Source organism: Hippoglossus stenolepis, chromosome 2 (assembly GCF_022539355.2).
Source record: "Hippoglossus stenolepis isolate QCI-W04-F060 chromosome 2, HSTE1.2, whole genome shotgun sequence".
NCBI classification, from domain to species: domain Eukaryota; kingdom Metazoa; phylum Chordata; class Actinopteri; order Pleuronectiformes; family Pleuronectidae; genus Hippoglossus; species Hippoglossus stenolepis.
In genome coordinates, this window is record NC_061484.1 from 12,558,916 (window position 1) to 12,566,795 (window position 7,880).

Below are 7,880 nucleotides of genomic sequence, written 5' to 3' on the forward strand. Positions count from 1 at the left end.
ACTGCGCTTTAAGAAAAAAAAAAAATTTCCGCAATGTCAAGGAGAAGTACTACACTACCCACAATCCTCAGGTGTAATAGCGAAGTCTATTACGTCTAATACCGCAAATGGCTATATAATCAGATAGTTCAGCGTTACATTATATTTACCACTTTCCCTTTCTACCATGCTTTGGTTTTTTAGAGCTGAGGAAAAGAGAAACGTTAAAAAGTTACAACAACAAAGCTAAATTCATGAAGATGCACTGGGAGTCTTTGGAAAGGGGTCATTCCCAATGGTTTATGGGATGTGTAGTATCTTTTATCTTAAAGAAACTATGTAGAAACCTTTGTGTTTTTTTTAGGTTTTACATTTAAGTTAACATTTTTTATAGGGATTTTCTTCATTAGTGGAGAAAATGACTGGGAAAGTTACCTCCAGAACCAGAGTCGTTCTAATAGTGTTAATCTCTTTAACCAGCCAGTCCCTGAGCAATATGGAAATACAAAAGTGTGTCTCTAGATATCAATAAATAAGCTCCACAGAGCAGATCTAACAATTACGGTATAGACTTACTACACGGTGAACATTGATTTTCCAGCCACGCTGTTCCTCTTCATCTCAGAGTCATTCTTCTCTTCCAAAGCCTCATGTGGTTTGGCTTTCAAGTGTATTGTCTCTGGGCTGTTTTTACATTCTCCCCAGGTTCCGTCTGATCGCTGCTGCATCTCAGAGCGATTGACACGTGGGCTTTGCACACAGCCTGCTTACTGTGGCTGTGGTGATGAGACTACACAGAGGACCTCCATTCTCATCATCGCCATGTTTCAAATTCTCTTTTTCCATCTTCACTTCTCCCTCTCTCTTCTTTCCAGCCTCTCCATTGTCCCTGCTTTGGCCCCTTCACTCTGGTAATTGGCGTCTCTTCTGCCAGCTTCCTCCTTTCTCATGGTGTTCTCTTCTTCCGTGCAGATTTTGGCATCTTCTCTACGACCTCTCTGAACTTCAGTGTTGATAGTATGTCTTTTTTTTGCCACTTGTTTTGAGTATCTGCCACAATCTGGCCTATCCAGTGCAAGAGATTAATGCTGCACGGCTGCCTGGAGCACAGCATCAGTGCGAGTGCCAAAGCGCTGGAGCTGTTTAGATTTGAAATTGGACGGCCCTTCACGGAAGTAATTTGTCATTTCTTTTGAAATTGTTTTGTCAAAAAATTCAGACTGATTTTGACAAGAGTGCAGGGTTAATGCGGCAGCTTCTGGATCTTGTTTCTTTTGGAGAGCGAATGAGGGAAATAAGAAGAAGAGGAGGAAGAAGAAGAAGAAGAAGGAGTGAGATAAAGATGAAAGACTGACAGAGGAAAGAAGAGAGGAAACATTAAACGTTCAAAGAAGATATACACCAGCTGGGAAATGTGGGAAAAGTTTAACTCCGTCTCAAAGAATATGATTTCAGGCTTGTAGGGAACAAACGCAGCACAAGTTCTGATATGTGTCGTTTTAACTCTGGACCTACAACAGTGAAATTGAATATTTGTGCTGTCCATGTGCTTTTGTCCATGTTTTCATATGTCATATAGTCATCGTTCTATTAACTGACTGTGCTTTGTGTCTGTAGATGTGCTTTAGGTTTTTTACGCATTTCTATGTGCTAAATGCAACAAGTTTGTTGTCTGCTTGTCTGTTTAATTGTTTTCTTTTTCACATCAACCTGCCAGAGAATGCTGATGAAAATTAGTCTGATGGACGTCTTCCCCCCCTCTCTCTCTCTCTCTCTCTCTCTCTCTCTCTCTCTCTCTCTCATCTCCTCCAGGTGTGTGCTCTAGCCAGCACCCCCACTGGCACAGCTGCAGCCACTCTGGTATCAGGGTGGAGTTATAAAACCCAGAGCAGGTCTTATAGTAGTGTGCTTTAGTTGGTTGGTGTCTTTTTGTATGTTTGAACTCTGATTAACTTTTCTTAATGGATCTTGATGATGTCGATATTTATAAGTGTGTGCAATTCGACGCAGCTCCAGATAAAAGTCCAGATGTAGTGAATTTAAATGTGGTTTCAAAGGGGGACTGTGGGACTTTGGTTTGCAATCTCTTCTAGTTCAGAGGTAATTTCCACACAGAAATTTTAATTCAAAATTACCCTTATTTTGTCAAAGCCAGTTTTCTTTCCCTCCACTCACTATAATGCCGCAGGGGAGGACATGAGTGTTAAAAGATAGTTGTAGAAGACCTGATTGACTGTCAACAAAATCACCACATTCTCTTTTGTGGAAAAAAAAGAGAGCAGTTGCAAAGATGAGTCTCTGTGCAGTTTAATGTGCAGTCTGATATCACTGCTCAGCTCTTACCAGGACTGAAGATGCAAAACTGGCTCCAGAGAGTTTCTCCTTTCCCTCAATTGTGAACATAAGAATTGGAAAACGCTCGCCCAAAATTTGATGGGGGATCATAGTACTGTTCACGCTGATTATTGCCCATGGCATAATAACAATGGTTTGGTTTTCCTCCAGAATGAGATGAGGTAAAGATACATGGGCACCAGTGAGAGGCTGTGTGAGGAGACAGCGCCAACAGCAGAAGGGTGAGAGATAAAGAGCCTGTGAGATCGGGCTAAAAGAAAGCAAACACAGACTCAGCCCTCCGGCTGCCAGAGGCTCTTTCTGCTGCGACAAACTTTCATTTACACCAGCACATTTTTCTGTTTTTCCTGTCTTACAATAAAAAAGAGGGCTATGATTTTAAAGGAAAAGTCCAGTTTATTGGAACTAATCTTAACTTATTGGGCCATCATTCCTCAAAGTTAGGATAGCATTGCACTCAAATAGTACGTTTTTAAAGAGCCTGTCATAAGCTTTTGAAAGATTTTCCATTGGATTTTAGACCTTTTTTAAAGGATATTTGGTTTATCTTTGTGAATGTTGTGGATTGTTGAGTTTTTCTGGACTTGATGGACCCTTTGATCGTTGTTGGATTTGGTGCAGTGGCCATTCTAAACCTGCCTGTTTGGAATGGCCTGTTTGTTTGGCCTGTGGGGATGCTAGTAGCAGTTTTCATTATCAAACTGTAAAAGTGTCACCAAGTAACGAAAATGTGTGTACAAATCACAAGAAAATTGAGGCACTGCTGTGTCAACTGTCCACCGCTGACTTTTCAAACTCCTGAGTGTTTTGGCTGGTGGCAGCGTGGTTTTATAGATTTTGAAAAGGGCTCATTTAGTCTTTAAACATTCAATTTCTCATCCCACGGGTCCAACCAGCCTTGGATCTGGCTGCACAACATCAGTGATTTAATAAAAAAAAGGGAATTCCTCCTAAATAATTCAGTAAGCCAAGTTGTGAAATCTTCAAATATAAATCCCCCTGTTGATAATTGATTTGGGCAATCGTTTGAGGATTTTTTTCTCGTTCAATAAAAGGTGAGAAACAAGCAAGGGAATTATTTAAATTCATCAATCAGAGATGAGTTTAGCTTTAGACATGTTATAAAAGTAATTGGCTACTGACAGAAATACTGAAGATGTGTTTACATCTTTATCTTACCTCTGTTTGTGCAGCAGTGAGAAACACTGTCTGGGTTGTTTCACAGGGTTTGTTTACGATGAATATTTTAAGGAGCGCCCCGGTGGCCAAGACCACGATTTGCAATCAGCAAACCAAAAGTCCACTTTCAAATAAAAATATTTTTTGCACAGAATCTTTGTCTCGGGATCTTTTCTCTGATCTTTATCCATAGTCTCTGGTGCATCAGCCCCAATATTTAAACAGCCAGAGCAAACAACTGAACAGACTCATAGCCAGTGGTGAAATGTAACTAAGTACATTTACTCAGTTGCTGTACTCGAGTACATTTTTCATGTAACTGTACTTCGATTAAATAGATTTATTTTCAGGTGCTTTTTACTTTTACTCCACCAGACACTTGCATTTAGGAGTAGGTTGCAATCTGAAAGTACTTTTACTTTTAATACTTATATATGATATATTTACTCAAGTAAAAAAGTGAATGTGATACTTTTACTTTTTGTAAATTTATTTGTACTTTTACTACTTCATTCTGTTTGAATAACTTCTTCTCAGCTGCTGTGACACTGGAGATAAAATAACAGAGGGAAACATGTCAGCCTCCTCTCCATGCTTTCTCTCTGTCTTCAGATTTTATGAGTACTCACACCTCAGGGATTTCTATTGTTGATGCAAATACCCATTCTCAGGGACAGATTTTATATTGACTCAAGCAATACACAGGCTCAAGCGTACCACAAGTGTTTGTTAAGTGGTTGTGAACAACATCACTCATGGCATTGATCCCTTTCTTCCTTTTCTTTAATTTTCTTCATCTTCAAAACACGGCAGCTTTTCAACTGATCCCTCCCCTGGGCCTAGTACTATTCTTTCTCCTCCACTTATACATCATTTTAACACAATGCATTAAGACACTGTCTAAACTAATAATGTAATAGCAGCAGTTTTTGGTTTTACCAAGATATTGAGCTGGACTAAAACAACATCGCTTGTGTAGATTCCCTTTTTATTTTGTCCACCCTTTGTAATAGAAGCAGGAAAATAAGAGTAAAAAGACACACAAAGAAAGATTTCAGTGTAGGAATAACTTTGTTCACGTCTTTGTGTATCTCTGTTTAATCTCATTTTGTTCTGGCCTCAGAGAAAAGAGCAGAGGGCTCACAGCTGGACTGAAACATCTCATTCTGTCAGTGAGTCACGAGCTAATCAGTCCGGTCCCTATAGTATAAAACACACACACATGCAGTGTCATCAGATCATTATAAGTCTAATTCATTACTTGATAACACTAAATAAAGCGAGCACAGAGCACAGAGGTCATGATGTGGAGCGGGAAACATGCAAAAGCCACAGCTGTCAACATTAATGAGACAGTCTGATAAACGCTCACAGCCTCCGGCTCCACATGTGTTTGTCCTTCAGGCCTCCGACTGAACGGAGATTAAACACTGGCTGCACTTACAATTAACTTATTCAGCAGAAGGCAACAGAGGATGTGTCTTCTCCATAAGCAGTCAGGGAAAAGACAGGAGACAGACAGGGGGGAGCAAGGAGGGTGAAAGGTGTAGAAATATTGTTGTAATAGATTTAACATGGACAGATTTATTTAGTATAATAAGCGTAAGACTGTAAATATGACCTATAAACATGCTACAGGAGGTTAAACTGTATGGGGGGGTAATGTCAAACCAAACTGCCTGCAGTAATCTGTCACTTTATTGTGATCTTGACTTTGAATTAAACTCAAACCGGTTGATGCTACTTTTCAGTGGTGCACAAGAACTGCCACGCAGCACACACACACACACACACACAGGAAGTACAATACAAACTCTGAAAACTGATCAGAATGTTCTTCTCCAAGCAGTGTGAACATCTTATCTTGCTGATTACAAGGATGGGGAACATTTTTCCTCTCATGGACCATTTCACTTTTTGAACCTATTCTTGAAGGGCCATACTAAAGTGAACAAATAAAGTATATTGCATTAGCTTGTCTAATGTGATGGCTGGAAGTGGCCTTTGGCGAGATGCCTGGTGTCAGATAATAATGATTAATATTACACCATCAGCTGTTTTCGGCCAAAACAACTTGCTCAATCCTCCCCATTGGTAGTACCATGCACAAATTAAATTCTAACTACATCAAATCCTCCCTCTAACTAGGCAGTGAACCCACACACAGAAATGACAAGGTAGTTAGTTTGGTATTTGTTGCATTTTCCATGCTTGTGTTTTTCTGTATCGTGTGTCATATCAGTAATCTGCTCTGCTATGGTTCCTCCACACAAACTGACTCTTTGTTTCTATCAGGTCTGCAGCAGCAACAAGGCTCCTTCTTAAATCCTCCCTCTGAACGAGGTTTCAGCCTCTTAGCTTTGAGCTGGCTCACCACAAAACGGGCCTGTGTCCCATTATTCCCATCAGAATGTGGTTATGTGAAAGCTGCTGGTTGGACCCAGAGACTCTCCAGTGCAGTGTTAACTTGATCAAAACACATTTCCCCTTGAAACTCATCCAGTTTATCATGTTTCCAGCTGTGGTGATGTTGGAGTTTGGCCTGTTTCATCACAGTGACTGCATCTGGCAAACCGGCTTCTCTTCTACTTCAGCAAGAAAACAATTGTCCATTTTTCTTGGAAATAGGACACTAGACTTCTACTCTTCTGTACTTCACAGTAGCCAAGATGCTTGTCAGCCATGACACATAACAGCCACCTGCAGGTTTCCTTCAGTCTGACATATGTTCTACCATTCTATCTCATTTCCTTCTATCACAGAGTTTCATACCCCGGAAATATTCACCCTGAAAGAAGATGACTGTAAAAAAGAAGCTGGTTTAAAAATATTTCTGCTGCAGATTTGAAGTTCAGATCGTTTAACTGTAAATATGTGTTGTGTATATAAAATGTGCATGAAGGATCTATGTTTAAGAAACATTTTTGCTAACCAACCAAAAGGGGTCAATAGTGCATGAATAAACAGATTTCATACTTTCATGTGGGTGTAGAATGTCTTATGTGTTTGTTGTTGGTGAAGATCCGACAGATCTCCCTGTTTTAAGTTGTTAAAATAAAATCTGCTCTACAATCAGTTTAAAGTAAAGTGCACAAGACTAAAAACAGATTACCACAGATGACATTTAAATTATAATTAAGAGTTGCTAGATGTTGCTTCAATCGACTTTTAAAAAATATATACCAATATAAAGTAGCTTTGATTTTTGGAAAACCCACAGACTTTTTTTCTTTAAAGATGACTCAAGTGCTGTGTCTCCGTTTTACACTTCATCTCTACAAGTGGCGATACAGACTCCGTACATCAGTGGCCACTTGCAGAGCGAACTCTGGGTCACTGCCTGCGAGCTGCTGATGTTTAAATATGGAGCAAACCTGCCCTGCAGCAGCAAGCCTGTTAAATGAATTGAGCAAGATGAATGGTGATGATATGAAGGGGAACAAGCGCAGATGGGACACTTTGGTTCATATCGAAATATTGTTTATTTGCTCACTTATTACGTTACGTCAGTGGAAACCAAGCAGAGGCACAAACGCAGTGCCCTCTGGGTAAGATGTGACGGTGAAGTGTTCCCTCACTCCTGCAGCCCACGAGGAGTCGATCTCACTGAGGTCTCTTGAGTTTTGAGGGGACTGGAGAACACTAGAGAAGGATGAGGCCAAGGCTAAATCAGTCAGGGCTTGTTACACCACAGCTGGAATAACTCAATGACCTATCTCCACCTTTCCATTTCATTTGAAATAAACTGAATAAATCATCATATTGCCACAAATAAAGCCTCTGCAGAACTGTTTCTTACAACCTTACAAGATGTTCCGCAGAGAAAAGCTGTGCTGATTAGAAACCTCTGAATTTCAGTCAATAAAAATAACAATCCGAGAGGAAACCCAACACTTTTTCCACATATATTCAAACACTAGTGCTTTTTCAGTAAATCTATTTTACATTAAATCAGTTATGGACTGTATTTGCATAGTGTTTTTTATTGACCATTCACAGGACTTTACAAGCCCCATTCACCCTTTCACTTACACATGCACACAGCAATTTGGGGACAGACACATCAGAATGCTGACAGGAGGAGCCAGGCATCGAACCACCGACCACCTGGTTACTCGACAATGAGCCACAGCTGGAAGTTATGGATGTGAATCTTTTCAGTGGCTTCTGTTTTCTTTCTTTTCTTTTTTCATGGACAGATGTGTGTCTTCACAGCAATGACACTAGATGGCGGTGTTGTCAAGAGGCACAGGGCTTCCTCTTATCAGAAACAACCAGTTTCTGCAGACGTGGAGGAAAATGTGTCCACTTTACCAAAACACTGTTATTATATAATTCATAGATTTTTTCTTTCATGATGCAGCAGG